This window comes from Halichoerus grypus, chromosome 12 (assembly GCF_964656455.1).
Source record: "Halichoerus grypus chromosome 12, mHalGry1.hap1.1, whole genome shotgun sequence".
NCBI lineage: Eukaryota > Metazoa > Chordata > Mammalia > Carnivora > Phocidae > Halichoerus > Halichoerus grypus.
Window position 1 is genome coordinate 38,858,421 of NC_135723.1, and position 22,893 is coordinate 38,881,313.

Consider the following 22,893-nt stretch of genomic DNA (forward strand, 5'->3'; position numbering starts at 1 on the left):
GTTTCTGGCATTCAATTAGAAATTTCCAAGCATACAAAAAGAAGCAGAAAAAAAAAAAAATAACAAGGAGAAAAACAAAACAAAACAAAACTCACTCTGAAATGACACAAATGGTAGAATTAGTGCACAAGTATATTAAAATAGTTGTTTGGACTGTGTTCCCTATGTTTGAGATGCTACAGAGAAGATTGAAAGTATGAGGTAGAGACATGGAAGTTATAAAAAAAAGATGCATAGTAAACTTCTAGAGACAAGCAATGTAATGTTTGAGATGGAGAATGTACTGAGTGGATTTAACTGCACATTAGCTAGTTGACAAGTAAAAATGAGTGAAATTGAAGACATAGCAATAGAAACTCTCCAAAATGAAACTCACAGAAAAAAGACTGGGGGAAAAAACCTCTGAAAGGTGCATCAGTAAACTGAAAAACAACTTTAGTGGCCAAATATATGTGTAGTGACATCAGTCACTGGCAAAAATGGTCAGAATCAACTTTTTCAGAAACTAGCAAAAGGAAATAAACCAAAGGCTTGCAGCAATCATAAAAGCATTTAATCAAGGAAAGCAACTGAATCTTGGTAAGAATAGCAAGCTTTGTGGCGTTTTAACTTGCTCTCCTAACCGCCCCCCCTTCCCCAAACCTCCCACCTCCATGGTGGCCTTGAAATCCATGACCCTGGCCACCACTGGAGGGGGCGTATGGTGTTGGAGCTCTTTTGCAACACTATTTCCACAGAATTGTCATTATTTGACCTGTCCAGTCATCCTCTGGAAGGCACTGCTCATGAAGATTTTCTTGATTTGTCCTGACTCAGGGCTCTTTGAGTGCAAACAGTCTTTTATTTTATTTTATGATTTTAAGCAGGGGGAGGGGGGAATATTTGTTACAAACAAACGATTGTTAAACATTCCTGGGCCTGAAGTGTTAGGTATCATAGGAACGAACAGTAGGCTAACCAAAAAGGAAAACCTGGGGAATAAGTGGTACACAGGGGACTTTGAAGAAGCTCTGACATAATCCTGGGAATCTAGAAGCCTGTGCAAAGATGTAGAGCAGTGAACGTGCTCAGGAAACCCCTGTGACGACCCTTTGCTCTTACCTGTGGCCGACCTTCAGGCTCTGTGCAAGCTGGAAGTGAAGGCTAAGGTAGAGTTGTCTGCTGCCTGGTGGGTGTTGAAGGTGTGCTCCAACACACGCTGCTGCTAAGACTGGGAGATTTACTGGTCCCAGGTGGTTAAAGAAATCTTGTCTAAATTATTAGCTGTGCATTTTTTTTTGGCACTGACAGTGCTGAGCATTAGGGACCAAAAGACCAAGAGTGCCACCTACTCCCTGGTATCGCGGTACAGAGCTCTCCCTGGCAGCAGGCGGTAAGCACACAAAGCATGCTTTACCCTAAACTAGGTGGTGCTGAGGGAAAAGGCCCTGCAGATAACTGCATCTCTTCATCAGCTAGACAGGTGAGAAGACTCAGAATGACCCATAGGGCAAGGACGGTTAAAAACCGGACATTTCATTTATTGAACATCAAAGAGTAGTACAACTGATACATGCCAAAAAGCAGTTACCTACTTGAGTTATGTCATGATGTGCTTTTTAGAAAAATGTTGTTTGTAACCTTTTCTTCTTCCGTCTGTGCTGTTCTTACAGTGAGTTCCAGGAGGAAAGTGCATTAGATTTGGCAACAGGCAGGCCCAACTTGATGCTCCAAAAGGACTACTTGACAGTTTTGCATAAATCTAACTTCTATAAAATGAAAAAAAAGTAATTAGCTGTGTACTAAGCCAACCAAACAGAGAATTCAGTGGACACGGAACACAACTGAGCCACTTGGGTGGCTCAGTTGGGTAAGCATTGGACTCTTGATTTCGGCTCAGGCCATGGTCTTGGGGTCATGAGATCGAGCTGCACAAGGGGCTCCGTACTCAGTGGGGAGTCTGCTTGAGATTTTCTCTCTCTCCATCTCCCTCTGACCCTTCCCTTGTTTGTGTGCTCTCTCGCTCTCTAAAATAAATAAATAAATCGTGAAAAAAAAAAGAAAAAAAGAATATATAGGCTTTTCAGAATTAGTTCAGAAAAGCCACTAACCATCAATCACAACCACCACCACAAGCAGTAGCAAGAACTGTATGTGTAAGTGGATTCAAAAACGAGGTGGGGAATGAAAAAATATTTGAAGAAATAATGCTGAATGTTTCCTAAATTTGCAAGTTTGATGAAAATGCTACGATCCAAGCATTCCAGAGAACTCAACTATAAGAAATATGAAGAAAACTACAGTAAGGTGATGCATCATAATCAAAATGCTGCAAACCAGTGAGTGATAATAAAAATGTAAAAACAGCACAGGCAACAGGAACATATTACATATAAGGGAACAAGAAGAAAGATGGGAGGGCACTTGATATAATGAGCCCTGGGTGTTACATGCAAATGATGAATCACTAAATTCAACCCCAGAAATTAATAATACACTGTATGTTAACTAAATTGAATTTAAATAAAAAATAAAAGAAGAAGAAAGATGACAGTAGATTTCTTTATGAGAAACAATAAAGCTAGAAAACAGCAGGGATATTTCAAGTCCTTAAGGAAAAATCTGCACACTTACGTAGCACGTATATGCCACAGGCATCACTGTATTAAAAGAGAAAGGAGAAACGGGTTATGTTCACCCGTGAGCTGACACTGTAGTTAAGGCCCATTTTAAAAGAAAAGTCTAGGAAAAAGTTCTGGATGTTCAGAGTCAGATTGGACAGAGAAATGAGACAGTTGTTACTAGATGTATGAAGGATGTATAGAGGGCAGAGAACAATTAAAAGGACAAAGCACTGTAGTGAAAACTTGGGAAAATAGGTTAAAATCACTACATAATTATTTCCATCAAGTTTTTTTCTTTACTTATTTTTATTATAAAGCACTTTGAACATAATAGAAAACATATGGTATGATACCCACTACTCAATCTTGTAAAATTTTAATGTTTTACCATATTTCCTTTGTATTTTTTATTTTAAAAAAATAGAATATTACAGACTCACCATCCACAGTGTCCATCACTCTGTGTAAAATCATCTTGCAGTCCTTCCTAGGAGTCCTCATGTTCTGAATTTGGTGCTTTTAGTTACCAAGCATTTTTATTCTTCTAAAATATGTATGTAAATATAATATTTTTATTTTACGTGTTTAGGCTATACGTAAATGGTATCAAATAAAAGCACTCTTTGGTAACTTTTTTTCTCAATTAAAAAATTTTGAAATTTGTCTTCATTAATTCATGAGCTATAGCCCCCATGTATTCCACTGTGTGACTCTTCTGGAATTTATTCATTTTCTTGCTGTGGACATTGCAGTTACTTACAATTTATCACTCACACAGACAGTGTTGCCACTGCATCCTTGTACGTATCTGCATATGCTCAGGAGCAGCAGCTGTTTCTCCATGCTGGGTTTCTCTGTGGGGACTGGCCAGGTTATAGGAAATGTAACTTAGATATGAAAGTAATCTTTTCAGAGGGTATGCTGACTCTTCCGTCCTTCACCGGTTCCTGTTCCTCCACATTCTCACCAATATTTGGCCTATCTGGTGGATTTAAAATGGAACTCATTGTTTTAATTTATATTTTTCGGATTACTAGTAAAGTAGGACACCCTATGTGTTTGTTAGCCATGAGATTTTCTTTTTATGTGAGTTGTGTCTTCATATCTTCCCCCATTATTCTATTTGTTTGATTTTCATTTTTATTAACTATTTTGAGTTTTAGAAGTATATATTGAATACCAATTGATCGGTATGTTTTCCCAGTTTATAACTTATATTTTCATTCTGTGTATGGTATTTTAAAATATAGAAGTTTTGAATTTTAGTGTAATCCTAATTACTAATATGCTGTTTCTTCTTTTTTCTATCATTTGTAGAAATCTTCTCATGTCATAAATATCTTTCTTTTGTATATTCATCTAAAAATTTAAGAGTTTGCTTTTCAGATTATGTCTTTAATCCACTTGGAATTTTTGGAATTTATTTTACATATGATATTAGGTAAGGATAGAATTTAATGTATTTTTTTCCTTTCTTTTCCTTTTCTTTTTCATGGAAGTAACCAAATGTTTTCCCCAACTTTTTTTTTCAAACAATCTTTTAAAATTTAGAATAGATAAGGACCTTGTCTTTTTACCAACTTATTACTGAAATGATAATATAGCCTGTGTTTGCTGTTTCAAGGCTGTGATATATTTTCCTAGTGGTTTGGTTTTTAAAAAATAAATAAGGCTTAATTTTTCCTCCAAAAAAGCTTGGAAGAGATTTAGATTTGCCGGCAACTTCCAAAGACAGTACAGAGAATGTCTATGTGCTTCATACCCAGATCCCAGCTTGTTAACATCTTTGTGTGGCTTCAAAGTATAGCCAGAGCAGGTTGTCCTGTGCAGTCCAGAGGTACAGAAAGAGACCTTGTCTTTCCACAGCAAAAACATCACAGAAATTCACTTTACAGTTCTTGTCTTTTTATTTTTTTAATTTTTATTTTATTTTATTATTTTTTAAAGATTTTATTTATTCATTTGAGACACAGAGATAGAGAGAGAGAGAGAGATCATGAGCAGGGAGATGCAGAGGAAGAGGGAGAAGCAGGCTCTCTGCTGAGCCAGGAGCCCGATGCGGGGCTTGATCCCAGGACCCTGGGATCATGACCTGAGCTGAAGGCAGACGCTTAACCAACTGAGCCACCCAGGTGCCCCTGGTTCTTGTCTTTTTAAAAGACAGGAGACATATTTTAAGGTGGTTCAAATCAGAATAGGGTGGTTGTGTCATAAATCTGGACACATACAAATACAGGTTTTCAAGTATATTAAATATCTCTTGCACTGCGTGTGAAACGGATTTGCAGTAGTGTTCTTCAGACTGCATTCCACAGAGCCATCCAGATTGTACTGTACTAACTCGGCGGGAAGTGGGGGGGAAATGAGAAAGTTATGGGAATTTGGACATCTGGGGATCATGGAAAGCTTCAGACCTTAACAAAGTTTAGAGATTGCTGGATGTATTCTCTGCTTGCTGCTTTCAGGACAGGTATGGATCTGTTGGTGCAGAGTCAGGCTCAAGAAACACTGGTGCTCGATATCTGTAAACGTTCCCTTAAGTGAAAGCCTATAGGGTTTGTTTGCTTGGGTATGTATTTTCTAAGTTGAAAGTTTCAAAGAGTTGTGGTGTGGCAAGGAATAGGCTTCTTGGTTCTAGCAGGAGTCTATCCTCTGTAAGCACCTGTGCCTCCTGCTAGGCAGCTCTGGGGCCAGTGGAATCTAAACTGTGATATTTGGCATTTCTTTCTTTTCTGTGTGGTCTCTTTGTTCTAATAATAATCTATATTTTGGCTAAATAAGTTTGAAACCTTATATAATCATAGAGCATGTATGGGGTTTTTTTGGGGGGGGTGTAGATTTTCTTTCTCCCATCGCATTACTGTACCTGAAATGATTTCTTCATGAACTACATTTGAGATATTTACAAATGTCAGCAATAAAGAGTAAGAATCCCAGACACACTATTCCTGTATGTTTTAATTAACTTTTTTTTTTTTTTTGTACTGGCCTTGATTCTGCTTTATCTGAGAAGGGATAACCTAATACTAGGTTATCTTTAATTAGTGATAAAGGAACTTAACAGTAAACCAATAACAACAGTAATAATGACGACAATAATAGTATTAAAAAAGTAACAGGAGTTAACCTAAAGTGTGTAATCCCATTTAGGACAACAGAGAGCCCTATAGTGTAATTCAGGAAAATACAATCTTGTAAAGATGAGCTATGGTTTCCTTAATGCCTTTGAATGCCCCTCTCAGATTAGCCTTTTTTCATCCTTGTACATGCATATGAGCAGATTCTATCTTCATTTTCTTATTGTTGGAGACTTCCAGATCAATTTGCAGAGAGGTAGAAAATGCTTATTCTAGGTTGCAATGGGAGGTGTGTTAGAATTCTGTAGATGGGAGGGATCTGTTGCCTAGAATCTGACATCTCCCGGCGGCTAGAATCCAGGAATATGGAGAAGCTTCCTGATCTTGGCAGTGATTCTCAGTTGCATTCATTTGGAAATTAACAAAAGACCCAGGACATAGTACTACAGTAGAAGGCTTTCAGGAAACAACTAGGACGTGTGGAATCATTTGGTAAAGATGGAAAATTTGGGGGAAGAATTTTAGTCAGCTTGGTAAATGGTGCTTTGTTTCAGCCTGTTGTCTTCAGTCAAAAGGATATTTGAATTATTCTGCAGCATTTACAGCTGTACAGTTTGTTGATATAAGAAGTCGATTGAGTGTCATCAAGAGCCCTGTGTGGACCGTTCTAAATACTAGAATGGGAAGTAAAGGTTTCTCCTAAAACCTGCCCCTAATTTTGTTGTACTAGGCCAAGCATTTCTTTTGCTCACCCTTAGGCTTTTCTACTGCACTTCACTAATAAAATATACATACTAGTATTTGGAGACTCAAGAAGGCGCATATAATACATTTGAACTTTAGATCAAGAGTCATGAAAAGAACATCAAGGAAAATAGTGAACGTAACTTACAAAGTAGTTGATACTTTAGACAAGTCAGTGAAATTCATGAAAATGCTATTTCAGTTCAGAAAAAAGAGTTTAGAATACAGGAGGGTCAAAGGTGTAAAGCTGATCCATTATAAGGTTGACCAAATCATTGTCATTCTGCTTTATGAAGCCACCTAATACCCTTATTGTAGTTGTGCTGAAATATGAGTCTGCCTTCTGTAACATTTCCTCACCCCCTAAGACATAGAAGTAAACATAATCCAGATGTGAATGGATAGCACCAAGTTGTTTACTTTTGTCTCATTGAGAAATTGGTGGATGTGTTTCGGATTTCTCTTTCTCTAATCAAGTATGCCTTCAGTATTTATTTAAAGATAAATATTTTACTTCTTGAAATGTAACAGTAATTAGAAGTTTTAGTCTCCTTACTCTAATTTTATTTCAAACTATAAGTAAAAAAAAATAAATTTCCTTTATTCATAGTGCCATTGAATCCCGAATATGGGCGGTCTGTGCTAGACATGGGCCATAATGCTTGAGGGATTCATAGTTTGATGGGAAAAGTGAAACATAATGAAATATTCATGGTAAAGGGATAGATGGCCTCATATATTTGTCTTTCTCGTGGAATATTACTCTTTAGGATGGTTATAGGTGTGCTATAACAGATGTCCAAATAAATTTAACCAATTTTGAGCTTTGTGGGGTTTTGTTGTTGTTGTTGTCATCATTGTTGTTTTGTAATCTCAGGTCTTATCAGCAGCTTTAATCTGATAATACTCACTGTGAATATAGTAATTGATTTTTTTCCTAGGTGTATGAAGCCAGGAAATCCTTTTTTAGGTAAAAGCTATGAACATTTCCTGGAACTGTGCTGAGGCCCCCAGGATGTAATATAGAGAAGACTGCAGAACTTGAGTGGAAGAAACTCCTACCCCTAACTTCAACTATGTCAGTCAGGAGAGTTCACAAATGAAGTCATGTCTACATTGAATCTTAAGAGTTTGCGTTGTTTGTAAGATGGATAAAGAGGATCATGAAAGGGAATTCTGGTCATTTTAAATAGTTTGAGATCTTGAGATTATTGGAGATACTGATAAAGAGTATGTCAGGGAGAGGATGAGAAGTGAGAATATTAAAAACTTGTAAGATCTGTTATATTGTTGGAACTCTCTCTGGTGGCTTATAAGAAGACATTGGAGGCTTTAAAAATGGAAACAAAAAATTTTGGGGGGATCTTTAAGCAGAGCAGGGTTCTAATGAAATCCATGTTTTCGAAGAGTACTCTACTGACAATGTAGGGTGATTGATGGTACCTGAGTAGTATTGAGAATTGATATGCAATAGTCCATGTAATTTATCAATGAGAACGGCATTTGTCTTTGGAAGAGAGGGAAGAAACTCAAGCTATTTAAGAGGATGGAATACACTAGACCTGGTCCTCTGATTTCTACTGTAAAAGAGACTTGAATGGATGGTGATGCCCTTAGAAGAGCCTCCTTTCCCCCCACCCCAAAAGCATGGCATTCTGTACTATATGCTTTCTAATTTTAATTTCGGAAGTCTCACTGAAGTCTGTAAGTACTCAGAAAAAACACTTTAATTAGGGAACCTTAAAAGATAAAAGAGGACGAACTACACCCATGATTTTCTTTTTTCTTTTTCTTTTTTGGAGGTTTAGAGGAGGAACTACACCCAACTATTTTTTTTTTTTTGGGGGGAGGTTTAGTTTGAGGAGCCTAATGAATAGTGTTCCTCCTCTGTGATAAATTCTGAACTACCTGAGAGATAACCTGATAAAAGTTATAGCTGTGGACATGAGAGTATCCCCTGTTAATGACTGGATATGAGGGTGCAGTTTAGGTTTGTAGGCCCAGTGGCCTTCCTGAATTCTGAACTCCAGAATTAGACTTACCCACTCAGTCCTGCTGGCACCAGAAAACAATGGGTCTCTCCACCCAAGAGAATTTTTAAGGGACAGCACTGAGGCGCAGACCAGAATGTGTGCTCTCTGCAGACAGCCTGCTCCCAAAGAGAAGAGCAGAGTTACACATGCCTAGTTTCTTACCCTAAAGTACCAGCGGGAGAAATGAATTATTCTTATTTGGGATGCTGTTGGTGAGTGAAGGGGCCTGGAGGCATACACTAATTGAAGTCCCTTCCCATGAAATAAAGCCAGGGGAAAGGTGGTTCTGTTTCTCCCAGATGGTCAGGGGCACTGTGAAGACTGGAAACCATTAATGGAACCATATTATGCTCCGCTGAAATAGCAGATTGATTGCAGGTATAGTTTTGGAATTTCAGAGCTGAAAGTGATCTTGGACCATTTACTTCATGCACTCTGCTCATTTTTATAGATGAGGCAAATGTGGGCCCAAAAAGGTCAACTTAACTTGCGTTATGCAAGTGGAAGAGCAGATCTTCGGAGTCACCATGTTGACACTATTTATAAATAGTAATCATAATGCATTGCTTTTTTAATAGAAAATTAAGTGACTTTCCTCATTACCCCTTTTTTGTGCAGTAAAGCAAAATATTGGAAATATTAAAGATGATAAAACAAATTCATAATCCAGCTACTTAATTTTTAAAATTTTTTTTATTTTTTTAAAGATTTTATTTATTAGAGAGAGAGCAAGCACGAGCAAGGGCAGAGGCAGAGGGAGAAGCAGAATCCCCACTGAGTAGGGAGCCCGATGTGGGGCTTGATTGCTTAACCTACTGAGCCACCCAGGTGCCCCAGTAATCCAGCTACTTTAAAACAACTGCTATCATTTTTACATACTTTCTCTTCAAATGCTTTTCAATGTGTGTGACTTAAAAGTGAAGAATACCCGCAACATTCAAATTGGAATTGTTCTCTGAGTCCTTTCACATGAGGACTTATTTTGCCACTTGTGTTTTATATAGAGAACCATTCTGAAGGAATGCAAGGGACTACCAGGAATACTCTGTAACACATCTGGAAATTATTGTTCCAGCATCAGCGTTGGTTAACTGTGATCTTGGATGTGCTTGTCTGAAACTAAAATGAGAGATGAGCCCAGATATGGCAAACATGTGTTTTGTCCTTCTAACCGGATCAGTTAGCAGTGAGCACACTGAAGATATGTGGAGGGTAAGGGACTCAGCTAGCATGACTCACCTGGTTAGTACACCCCAGGAAGGAGGGGGAGTGGCGTCTGTGGCCTTTGTTTGCATGGGGATTTGGGCAGTTGCCAAGATCCTATCTGGCTGTAAAAATCCATGATTGCATACTTTAGAAGCTAATTTTTCTTCTGAATGAAACTAATTTCTAATTTTACTGAGTTTTAAGTGAAGTTGTATTTTTCAGACAGATGAGTATGCGATACCTATCTGTCTATAGATGTAGCTCAGGGGACCAGTACTTCTCTTTTCATGTGATGACAAAATCATTCCACAGAAAACTTACACACACACAAAGGCATTATGAATCAAGCCCAGAAAACTTCAACTGAAGCATACTATTCGTTTTTTGCTCAGCATGAGTGTGATTTTCCACTGAATAAACCCTCAGCCAGATGTCTGAAAGAAGAGAATGTACATTTGATTTTCTTGTAGCATATTTTCAGAATTAAAACCAGACTATTCTAGTAATTAAGTTCTTTCGAATAGGAATTCAGATCTAGATCTTTGTTATTTTGTTTGTGGATCAAGGCTTTGGAAGTGTTTTAGTATTTAAGGTCAAAACTCACAAATATTTTTTTTTGGTCAATGATACGGTAACTATAAAACCATGGTTTCTACACGGCTTGACACATATATGCTTATTACATTAAAAAAAAAAAAACCCGAACAGGATTGTATTTTGCATTTCAGATTCACAATAGGTCTTTTTGTTGCTTAGTGTCATCATTGCAAACATCAGTTATCACTATATAAATTAACACTGAAAGTGGTATTAAAATATATTTAAAATTAATATAAAGCCAGACAAACTTGTTTTTACAACAGTGTATGGAAAGACATGCCCATTGATCATTCAAGATTTGGTAATGAGTGTTTTTAAAATAACATTTATTATTTTTCATTTATTTATCAAAGCTCTATGTTTTTAAAAATCCAGAAAAATATAAAGAAAATAAAATAATTTATAATCCTAGTTCTCAGAAATTATTATGTCTGTATACATAATGTGGATCATTCATATTCTATGTGTGGGTACACACACGTGCTTTTATAATCTCACATACCATACATTTGAACATCTTTTGTGTAGTTAAATAACTTTATAGAGCATGATTGTCATGATACATCTGTGAGAATCAGTGTGTTCCAGCTTATGGATATACCATTATTTATTCATCCTTCTTTTGGACATTTAGATTGCTTTGAATTTTTTTCCTTTTTAAAATAATACTGTGATTGGTGTTTTACACCAATGATTTTATTAGATTAAATCCTTAGAATTCATTAGGTCAGTTGATTCTAAAGGTTTCAAGATCTTGAACATACTGCTCTTCAGAAAGCTATGCCAGTTTCCTTTCTCCACAATGTATTAAATTGACAGTTGATCTATCCCATTGCCTGGTTTTAATTCCTCATTGATGAAAAATGACTTATCATTTGCATTTTAAAAAGATTTTATTTATTTACTTATTTGACAGAGAGAATGTCATTTGCATTTTTTAAAGATTTTTTTTAAAGATTCTATTTATTTATTAGAGAGAGAGAATGAGAGAGAGAGAGAGAGAGCATGAGAGGGGGGAGGGTCAGAGGGAGAAGCAGACTCCCTGCCGAGCAGGGAGCCCGATGTGGGACTCCATCCCAGGACCCCAGGATCATGACCTGAGCCGAAGGCAGTCGCCTAACCAACTGAGCCACCCAGGCGCCCGTCCTTTGCATTTTTAAAAAAGATTTTATGTATATTTGACAGAGAGAGAGTGCGCGCACAAGCAGGGGGAGCAGCGGGCAGAGGGAGAGGGAGAAGCAGGCTCTCAGCTGAGCAGGGAGCCCAATGTGGGGCTCCAGCAGGGGCTCTGGGATTATAACCCGAGCTGAAGGCAGAGACTTAACTAACTGAGCCACCCAGGCACCCCTATCATTTGCATTTCTTTAGTTGCTATTAAGTTTGAATCCTCCTCCCCACCCCCATTTATTGGCTCTTTGCAGTTGTGGTGTTGGGGGTGGTGGCATTTATTCTATATAGGGATGCTTCTTTTATGCTTTGGTGTTTTTTATTTTTATTTTATTTATTGATTTATTGCTTTATTTTAGAGAGAGAGTGCAAGTGGGGGGAAGGGCAGAGGGAAAGAGAGTGAGAGAATCAGACTCCCCACTGAGCACCTGGCTGGATCGCAGGACGCTGAGATCCTGACCTGAGCCAAAATCAAGAGTCTGATGCTCAACCCACTGAGCCACCCAGTTGCCCCTATGCTTTGGTGTTCTTAATAATGCTTCCCCTACTTAAAGCACTACGGCAGGGGGGAAAGAGCATGGAGTTCTAATTCATCCAGACCTGGGCTTGGATTTCAGTTGTCAGTTATATATTTTCTATGTGTCTTTGGGTAGACTGTCATTTATGAGCCTGAAGTTCATGGAGCTGCAAAATAGAAACATTATTGGATTTAAATGAGACACTTACCTCAGAAGAGTCACTTAATGGTAGCTACAGTTATCCTCTTTTTTCTTATCTCCTTATTATCACCTACCTGTCATTTTCTGTTAGGTATTTTTGAACACAATTGAAGGAAAGGTCCACAAAAGCCTGCTGTTTGTCTATAAACAGAGTGGGTAGATTCTTCTCATGGTTCACCTAATGGTCACTATTGAAATCTTTTTAATTCTTATGATAGCAAACTTATTGATGGACATTTCTGTTATATATATGGTGAGAGAGCCAAAAAGGGAACAGTGTTTTTTTGTTTCTTCCAAAGTGAAAGGGTGAGGTGCAAGTCTCTAATTCAGCCCATTGTCTAATACAACTGAGAAGCTGTATCCAACTTCTAAGTGCTTTGGCTACATCAGGTTGATTGGCAAGAGGCAAACAGCAGTTTGAGTATATCAAATTTAGGACACGTGACATACACATTTCCCTTCCCAGTGGCAGCGCGGCAGGTGGAGATGACATGGGACAGGTTTCGGCGGCCTTGAGCTCCTACACACTAGATGGTTTGTGTTTTCTTGGCTTGGGAGACGACAGGCACCAGCAGATAAAGTTTGTCACAGATAGACCGCCGTGACCAGAGGCAGGACTGTGACAGTGACTGCTGGATTTTATTCAGCAAATTTGCCACTGTTCTGGGACATTAGGGCCTTAACTGACCCCTTACCATTTAGGGACAGATGCTGGACTCAAGGCTACAAAGGGAGCAAACAACTTTTCTATATTTACATATGTAAATCCACATGCTTTAACCACCTGCCAGCCCCTCATTTCAACCAGAGAACTCAGTATTAGCTATTATTATTTCTCTCAAATGATACATTTTCATAGCCAATAAAGCTAATTGCCCTTGACTACCCTATTCCTACCACAAGAGTTTTTATATTAGCATTTTGAAATACATTTAAAAAGTATCAGTTCTACCAAATGACGTCTTTCGTCAGTCCCACTAAACTGATTGAAAGCGGAGTATTATAAAGCTTCTTGCCAGGAGCTAACTGGCCTTTAGAAAAGGAGGACAGTGGTCTTTTCCTGTATTATCTACAATATGATATACAATAAATACTCATTCTTCTATAATACTTGCTCCCTCACATAAGTAATCATGAAGATCATGTCATTACATCATCTCTTCTAGACTATAGCCCTTCAAACGATCATGCTAACTGGGTATCATAGCAGGTTTATTTAGCTAATGGATGACCAGTAAAGGGCATCCCAAACTGCGCATATGTGAAGACTTATTTATTTTGCAGTTTTAAGTTTTATTTTAAAGCTTTTTATGATTGGGACTCCCTCTGCCTTTTGAAGGTCACTTTGCTTTTGCTCTGAAGCAGTTCTGATTTAAGATACCATCCATATATAGATCACTGACATTGTAAAAGACATTGTACTGTTAACAGTAGATGATATTGATTCTGATAAAGGTTTCACAGCGTACCCATACCTCAAAACATCGTGTTGTTAGATAGATATACATCATGTTAAATAGATACCATTTTTATTTTGTTAATTATATCTCCGTCAAGCTGGAAAGAAAAAAAAAACAAAACCAGTGGGTTATAGAAAGATGAATAAGATTATCATACACCCCTAAGGAGCTGATCTGAATAGAAAATGTGGGTCACAGATAAATACAATAAATAACAGAATGTGATAAATTCTGGAGGAGAGACCCAAAAAAAGATGAAAGAAAGCTTTACAAACATATAACAAAATAGTAACTTAACAATTTTTGCATGATAGGATGAGTGAAAGGAAGTTGTTCAGGTAAAGCCTGAGCCATGTAGGCTGGAGTCTGGTCCTGGAGAAATTTGATGTCTTCTAAAATATTTGAACTTTGGGGCACCTGGGTGGCTCAGTTGGTTAAGTGTCTGTCTTCGGCTTGGGTCATGATCTCAGGGTCCTGGGATCGAGCGCTGCATGGGGCTCCCTGCCCAGAGGGAAGCCTGCTTCTCCCTCTCCCACTCCCCCTGCTTGTGTTCCCTCTCTCGCTGTCTCTCTCTCTGTCAAATGAATAAATAAAATCTTTTTAAAAAAATTTAAAAAAATATTTGAACTTTATTCTTGAGGGAATCCAGAAACTTGGGAGGCAGAAGAAATGTAAAATCACTCATAAATTCACTCTCTTTCTGTTTCCTACCCCAATCTTATCTCCCAGTTCTGTTCCCCAGCCACAGTGACGTGATTAGAATCACACTTGAAGAATGGTATTTAGATGTGGTGTATCATAAGTTATAGGAGAGCAGAATGAAATAAATACAGCGTAATTACATTATTAGGGATCTGAGCAGTCAGGGAATAGGAAGCAATGAGAACAAGGATCCTTTAAAAGATCGAATCAGCAGGAGATTTTGATTAATTTCAAGTGGGTATAGGGGCAGGGGAGAGGAAGAGGAAGATATGTTGATGACCGACTGCCTTTTCAAGTCCACCTGACCAAAAGGGTCCAGTTGTCATCAAATGGGAGAGAGCTTGCAGGGGTAGAGAATGGGGGACACTACAGTTTTGCTTTGGGACACTTTGCGTGTGAGGTGCTATGAGGGCTATCAAACTGGTCAACATCGAAATGGGGGCTGTAGCCTAGTCAAGTTGACACATAAGAGACGGTCACAGTTGGTGTGAGGAGTCTGGTCATCAACCTGTTTTCTCTAACGAGTAAAAATCAATTTAGGTACACCACCACCAGGATGCTTTAGATCACATTCCTTTCCTTTGCTGCACTAAAGTGAACCTTTTTGAGATTCCTCACCTACTTGTTTGGCTGACAGTTCAGCCTCATTGATGTTTTTGAAATTTATTCCATCACCTAGGTAAATGCACAGTTTCTGGGAGTTTTATGGAGAGACCCTTGGTGTTAGGAGCCAGACTTTCAGTTTAAATTGGAGACATTTAATCCATACTGTTACTTCTAATGATCTCCTGGAACAGATGGTAAAGTTCCTTAAAAGGCTCTTTTACTCTGTCTCCAGGCAAAATCTTGGACCTGGGGTGGGTGCTCTTCCCAAGGTTCCCAAGACCATAGAGCTTAGTGTTTAGTTCTCATGATACCCCTTAGCCCTTCCTTCAGAGGTGCAGTCACCCTTGGGGGCTTCACATGGGGGGTGTAAACTTCTATACCTGGGGAACTTCTATCCCCTAGGAAAGTCTCCCTTCCCTTCCCAGCCTCAAGAGAAGCCCTCAAACCCCTTTTGGTGTAGCCATCCTCCTCCTTTGTCCCATTTAACCTCACCACCCACGCATACTATAGTACTCCCCTCCCATTGGCTTTCCTATTTAGACAATCCAGAATAATCTCCTTCCATGGGCCTTTGGAAACACAGCGCTGGCACTGGTAGGGGAAGAGGAAGTGAAGACCAACTGCTCAGACAAATGCTAGAACAGATCTGGACTTACTAACTCATCCTGTTGCATCTGTAGGAGAGTATTAACTTCTGTGGATGAGAAGTCGGCTATTTATCTTAGGAGATTACCCCATCTCCCCCAAAAAAAGGTACCAGTTGGTGCTAATTAGTTCAGTTTTTTCTGTGATGAAGACACCTGTCCAGTGGGAATTGGACCAAGGCCACCAATTTATGTCATGCTGGCCACCAGTTGTCAGTTTGTAAAGCATATGTCTCCAATTTAAATTAAATTCTGGCTGAGCTGAAAGAGAACATTGCTAATTTCTCATGGATATGTTTAATTGTTTATAATAATTTGGAAAATACTGTGAAAAACATGAACATCAGTGGAATCACCCAGTTTCCTGTTAAGCTGTCTACTGGAAAAACACACTAATTTGGGCTTTATTGTCTTAGAATCTGTCCAAATTTAGGATGAGCTCAGTTTACATTTATTTATGACAGAATTTCTTTCTGTCATTTTACTTTAATGGCATAAACTGTTTTTGCAAGGAGACATTAAAGCTTTTGAAACCTTTCAAGTACTTAACACATCTTTTCAGATAAATGATACTAATTATAATTCAGTTCTGTTTTCTCAAAATGGAGAGATATGGGACCTTCTAATCTTTTTATTTCACTGAGAATTTCTGTATATGTAGCCTTAATAAAACTCCACTTATTTTGAAATATTTTATTAAAAGTCTTCATATATATAGCTTATCTTTCCACAGAGTCAACCATAGCTATTGTAAATTTAAAGAGCTAACTCCTTCGAATTTGGTTGTTGGTTATCTGTAAGTAAGAAGTCATTGGTGCCATTGATAATACAAAAATGTATATTTGATTTTATCACGGTTTTTGTACACATTCGATGAATATGTCTAGGGACATGAAAATTTACAACACTATATAAGAGATATTAAAAAAAAAAAACCATTATCAAGATATGATTATCAGATGTCAAAAGACTAGTTTTTGGAGCCAGAGAATTTTCTATTTTAAGGGCTTTGTGATGGTTAATTTTATGTGTCAACTTGGCTGGGTCACAGTGCCCGGATATTTGGTCAAACATTATTTTAGATGTCTCCGTGAGGGTGTTTTTGAATGAGATTAACATGCAGTTGTTTTGTGTTGAGTAAAGCAAATTTCCCTCTATAATGTGAATGGGCTTCATTCGACCAGTCAAAGGCCTGAATAGTAGTAAGACTGACTTCCCCTGAAGAAAAGGTACTTTTGCTAGTAGGCTGCCTTCAACTTGAACTGCAGCATCAACTTTTCCCTGGGTCTCTGGCCTGCTGGCTTACCCTGAAGATTTTGGACTTGTGAGCATCTATAATTGGGTGAGCCAATTCCTTAAAATAAATCTAGTTTAATATAAATACAAATATTATATATATTTGTTATATATTATATAAATATGAGATATATTATACTATATATTGTACACACATGTACACAAGTGATACACACACATCCTCTTGGTTTTGTTTGTCTGGAGAACGCTGACAAATCCAGGGTTCTTTGTATTGCCTTTTGAACTAGCCTGCTCTTTATTTCCCCTTATGTAGAGTGTGCTGGTTTTTTCACTTCCTGTTCTTTAGTTATCCCTGAAAACACTAGGCTTACATTCAGTGAAATACATCTTTTGCTCCTATAGACTTTGTCTTTATTAATTATCCTCACGTATACCATGTATACTGTTCTCAGAGTTTTGGATTTCTCATGTAAAAATATAAAAAGTATGCGCTCTCTTTACTCTTTCTTGCCTTATTTACTGGATCAGTTGGTACAAGGGTTAAAGATAATTTGTGTTAAGTTTTATACTGTCTGTAATTTACTTGCAGTTACTTCGCCAAATGCATCACAGTATTTATGGGTAGAATTTTGTTTTAGGAGCCTTTAGTTAACATTCCAGGCATTTTGGTCATGAATCCTCATTCTAGGATTAGGAAGTATTTGAAAGACCCTAATTAGAAGTCAACACTTCGGAATTGGGTGCTTTAAATCTGCACAAGAAGGCTTATTAATGTTATTTATTAATGTTAAGGATGTTACAAATAATTGGTGAAATGAATGATGTTGCACATATATGGATTGGCCTTAGAAATATGTTAACGGACTTTGAATTAGGCAAGGCAAGCAAGGTAACAGCTTTTGGAGTAACACCTACCTTCAGCACTCATTTGGCTCTGTTCTGTGGTATGTAGGATTCTGTTGAGTGGTTCTAATAGAGGCTTAGACACATCTACTGTAGAATATTGTCATAACTGCTTACGTACCTTCGTGCAGGTTCCTTGTCAGAGAAACCAAAGAACAGAAATCTAGGACTTTACTGAGTTTACAAGATAGAACTGTGAGTCTGTTTTTTCACCTTCCTTCTCTTCCATGTATTTGTATGCAGCAGAAAACCCTCACCTGTTTAGAGTCTTTGGGAGACTTGGGATGTTTGCCCCCAAGTACCTGATAATTGTGAACTCCCAGGTTGGCTACAGCAGTTTGCAGCTCGCTGGCACAGGCTAGGCACTCAAGAAACGCTCATTCTCACTGTCATAAGTCAGTGAACTGGCTCTTGGTTCTGGGGAAAGAAAAGGAAAGCTGGGGTGGTCCATCGCTCGAAGGCCATCAGGATGCTGCACCTTTCTGTGAATGCTTTATCGCCATATTTGTCTTCCAGACTGTAACATATGGATTATCTTCTCCATGCTTTGTTTTAGTTTTGATTTAGAGTCACTTTTAGCAGAGGCACTAAAATCATGTGCAGGTGGGTTCGAGTCCTGTTTGAGGAAGCTTGTGATTAGTGGGGCCTGTTTGTGCAAGCATGTGAGCGCTTGGCTAATCCCTGGGAGCACGCTGTGCCAAGACGGCATCTGAAACGCAGTGTGCTAGAACCTGGAACGTTTTCCCTCTTCGTTGTGTCCGGAAGATGAAGTGGAACCAGACAGCAGGTGGAACCGAGACCTTGTGGAAACGTTGTGGGAGATTCCTTCCAGTCAGTATTTACATAAAATTCTGAATTTATTTTGACCTGCATTGATTAACGAAAATGTGTCATAAGGAAGTAAAGGAAATACTTTTTTTCCCTTATTGTTCAAAAAGCGTTGCTGTTGTTTTGAAAAAGTGCTGTAGCTCAAACCACCAGGAATGCGAAAAAGAATAATCTTAGTTAAAATCTTACAGTAAGTTAATTTTAACTTTGTTTGTTTTGTATAGCCTTGGGTTACTGGGTCAGAAATGTCATTGCTAACTGTATTTGTAAGCTTGTTCCCCCTAAAAGCCTGCCTTTGCTGCAAAGCAAGGGATAAGGTCTTGTTTTGTTTCCTTTGATGAAGGAACAGAATACCACTTGTTGGCTCTGAAAAAAGAAGTCTTAAATTTTAACAGTGCTCAGTGAAATAACACAGGAACAATGTCAAGGTGACTGAACTAGATAGATCGATCGATCGATCGATAGATAGATTGATTGATTTTGATGGTGTTGAATATTAAGGTCCAGGATGCTGTTGGCCTTTAGAGGTTTTTGCATTCCAGTAATATTATAATTGGGTTCTGATTATTATTTGATTAGCTATCCATATTTTTGCAAAGCATTTATGGTAATATGAATAAAATTGGTAGAACTATTGTAACAATATTAAAAGGGTCAAGATCATATTGGTGAAAGGGGAAATATTTACCTCAGTCAACATCTCTTTTATCTCTGAGGTTTTTTTCCTGGTCAAGGCAAAACAAAGCAAGGCAAGTGATGAGCCATTGTGGAGTGATAGTGCATTGCTCTGGACGCAGGTAGGGATTTTGGCAGGCCAATCTATATTATAATATCAAGATAGTTACATAGATTTTGGTTTCAGGGACATTAAGCATCATAGTGGATGAAATATTCAAAACTTATTTATAAACAGAAGTATGAGATGAGTGTACGTATCTGGGGAAGTAGTAGTGTTATCTCTTATATTACCCTGGGAAAGTTTTCTCTTCCCCACATTGAACCAAGCAGGATTACATGGATTATCTCATTTCATTTTCTCAGTAACTTTATAGGATAGGTGTAATTATTATAATAGCCGTTTTGTGAATAAGGACACTGAGGCAAGAGCTACAGAGCTAGAGAATTTAGGAGGTCTTTAAATTAGATTAAAATTGGGCTCATACCAATTGGGAATATATATATATATATATATATATACACACACACACATATGTATGGATAGGTAGATAGATAAAGATTTGGGTATGGATATGGATGTATAGACATATATGCAGTGTACTTTTTTGTTTTAATAATATGTATATTTCAGAGTCCTTCATGTCAGCAGAGACAGAACTTTTTAATCATTGCATAAAATTACATATTCATATGTATCATAATTTAGTAAGACATCTTCTCTATCAATGGACATTTAGGCGATTTCCAGCTTTGGGCTATTACAAATAGTGCTGTGATGAACTCTCTTGCATGTACATATTTGCAAGATATTTGCAAATATCTCTATAAATACATGTATGTAGGATTATTAGGTCAAAGGCATTGACATTTAAAATCTTGATAGTTGTTCTCAAAATATGCTTTTTTCCTTGCTTTTCCAAGAGTATTCTTTTTCCTATATTCTCACGAACACTAGATGTTATCTTTTTTTTTTTTTTCAACCATTCTATGGGTGAATACCTGGTATTTCCTTGTACTTGACATGTGCTTAATTTTTAATGAAGCTGAGCATCTTTACATCATTTATTGAACATTAATATTTCTTTGTTGAATTCTAATTAATTTCCTTTTTCCTACTTACACATACAGTTTTTTGAAGTGGTGAAGTTCTTTGTATATTATACATATTCATATTTCATCTTGATATTTAGCAATTTTTCCTCCTAATATTTGATTTTTCTTATAATTTAATTATGGTATATTTTGTTGTCTAGAAATTTTTAGCATTGAATTTTAATCACATAGCTTATTCTTTTAAGATTTCTAGGATCTATGGCTTTGTAGGAACATCCTATCTAGCTGATTAAACATTGTCCCATATTTTCTTTAGCACTTCTAAAATTTATAATTTTTTTTGTTATTAACCCATTGAAATTTTACTTTTGTTATTGATATGAAATAGGATTTTTTTTTTCAGGCAGATATCCCATTCTTTCCCTACTATTTATTGAATAGATCACCCTAACTAATTTGAGTAGAAAAGTAGAGGAACAGAACAGAATAGAATCCAAAAATAGATATACCTCAGGGCCCAAACTACATTGCCTTAAAAAATGAAGTTTTATTGTATGTTTGATATCTTATAGGGTCTGATTCCATCCTATTCTTTTCAAACAGTTCGTTATCCATGAAAAATTTGAGTGGGGTTTTGACTGCCCTGTATTCATAAATTAAATTGGGGCAAGCTAACATTTACAGTAATTTAGGAGTGTAGATGCCTTTATAATATTAAGAATTTTATCCAGGAACATAGTATGCCATTATACATATTTAGGGCTTTTTGTATTTTTCAGTTAAATTTTATAGAGAAGGATATCCTTGCACATTTATAATTAGTAATTCCTGGATATTTTGTGTTTCTGACCTTTTCTGTTATACTTTCTAAACTGTTGTGGGTTTTAATAATTTTTTTGTTACTTTATGGAACTCTTACTGGTTCTAATAATGTTTATGTTAAATCTTTTGGATTCTCCAAGTAAATGATAGCTTAATCTGCACCTAATGAAGTCTGGCTTTTCTTTTTCAGTTATTTATAGGTTTTTCCTGTGTACTCACATAATTTACCAGACTATGAGCAAGCTGAAGATGAAAAGTATCTTACATTATTTCTTTTCTACAGAATGAAATAGTGTTATAGTCCTCTGATTGCTAGATACCTCAAAAATTATTTAAAACACCATTTCCCAATATGGAGTCATACAGTTATTTGTTTTATTTAGTTTCAGGATACCCCCAAATGAACTTTATAAACTAGCCCAATTGAGGAAGAACACCTGATAGCAGAGTGTTTTGGGATCCTGAAAAAAGTCAGGAAGGTGTTAATTTACTTGAAACAGTTCTCCCACACTTATGTTTTACACACACACATACACACATGCATGTATGCACACATGCATTTATTTATTTATTCACTTATTCTGTGGTAGCAAAATTGAGCTATGTTCCAGAATGGATATCAATTAAATCTTTGTTCTACAGTCACATATATATTCTTGGACCTTCAGCAGATGTAGACAAGTAGCAAACATCAGTGGAATAATTTCCAGTCATATCTGCCAGTAGTTTGCAGGACACGTAAGTTCCAGATCCAGCTAACTTTTTTTGTGTGTTGTTAAAGTGTGCTCACCTAGGCATGTTGCTTTGTAGTCCACTCAGCTGTGTTTTCTAAAAGATATGGATATAGATGTGGATTTTTTTGTCTAAGATCTTATATTTGAAATGTGCGTTCTATCTCTTCTACACTCAAATATATGAATTCTTGTTTATTCTCTAAGATTCAGCTCAAATATTTTGCCCTTCATGAAATTCTTCCCTTTTTCAGGCAAGTAAGAAAGATTACTTGGCATATTCTTCTGTTACAACAGGTATCGCATTATACTGTGTTTGTTTACATTGATTTCTGTGTCCCTACCAAGCTGTGAGCTACTTGAGACCATACCGTCTCCAAGGTCCAGCACAATGTCTGACATAGAGAAAGGTACAAACCCTATAGTTTAGAAATACGCCTTTGGATGCAGTAATGTTTATTATGGTGGGGAAATGTGGTAGAGACCAAATGAGTGGCTTGAGGCCATGAAAACATATTGAAAGTCAGGAAGAAAAACAGTATTCATCCTGGTACAAATATTATAAATGACATGATTTTGATAAATTTATACCACACTACATCTGCTCCTTAATATATACAACATATATTCCTGGTTTATAGGTTACCATATATAGCATACGAGAGTTGCCAGTTTTCCAATAATAAGAATGTAAAACGCACCTGGACCAGCAGGACTAGCTTTATAGGCAATAGATTGGATTTCTTTCATCTCTGACCTTCTGTTCTGCTTTCTTTTTTTATTATAGCTTCTTATGTATATTAAAAAAAACTTCTCCTAGATTTTAAGATTTTGAGGACATTATAGAGTTTTTTCGGGCACCGTTTAGATACTTAATATTTATTAAATCTAATAAAAAATGTCAGTTTTTATTATACATGTTAATTGGACTTGATGAATTATGCATTTCTTTCTTTTAGATATTCCTCCGTGAATTAAGTAAGGGGTGGTATACCTGTTTCCAGTTACTTTTCAAATAGAACAAATTCAGCAGAAATAAGGGCAATCAGGTTTCTTACGG

At 37.1% G+C, this 22,893-nt stretch overlaps 1 protein-coding gene across 12 annotated transcripts in view; it reads left to right on the forward strand.

Moving 5' to 3' along the window:
- PPP1R9A (protein phosphatase 1 regulatory subunit 9A) overlaps positions 1-22,893 on the forward strand; it is a 297,767-nt gene that overhangs the window by 131,857 nt on the left and 143,017 nt on the right. The gene's annotated exons all lie outside the window — the stretch shown is intronic.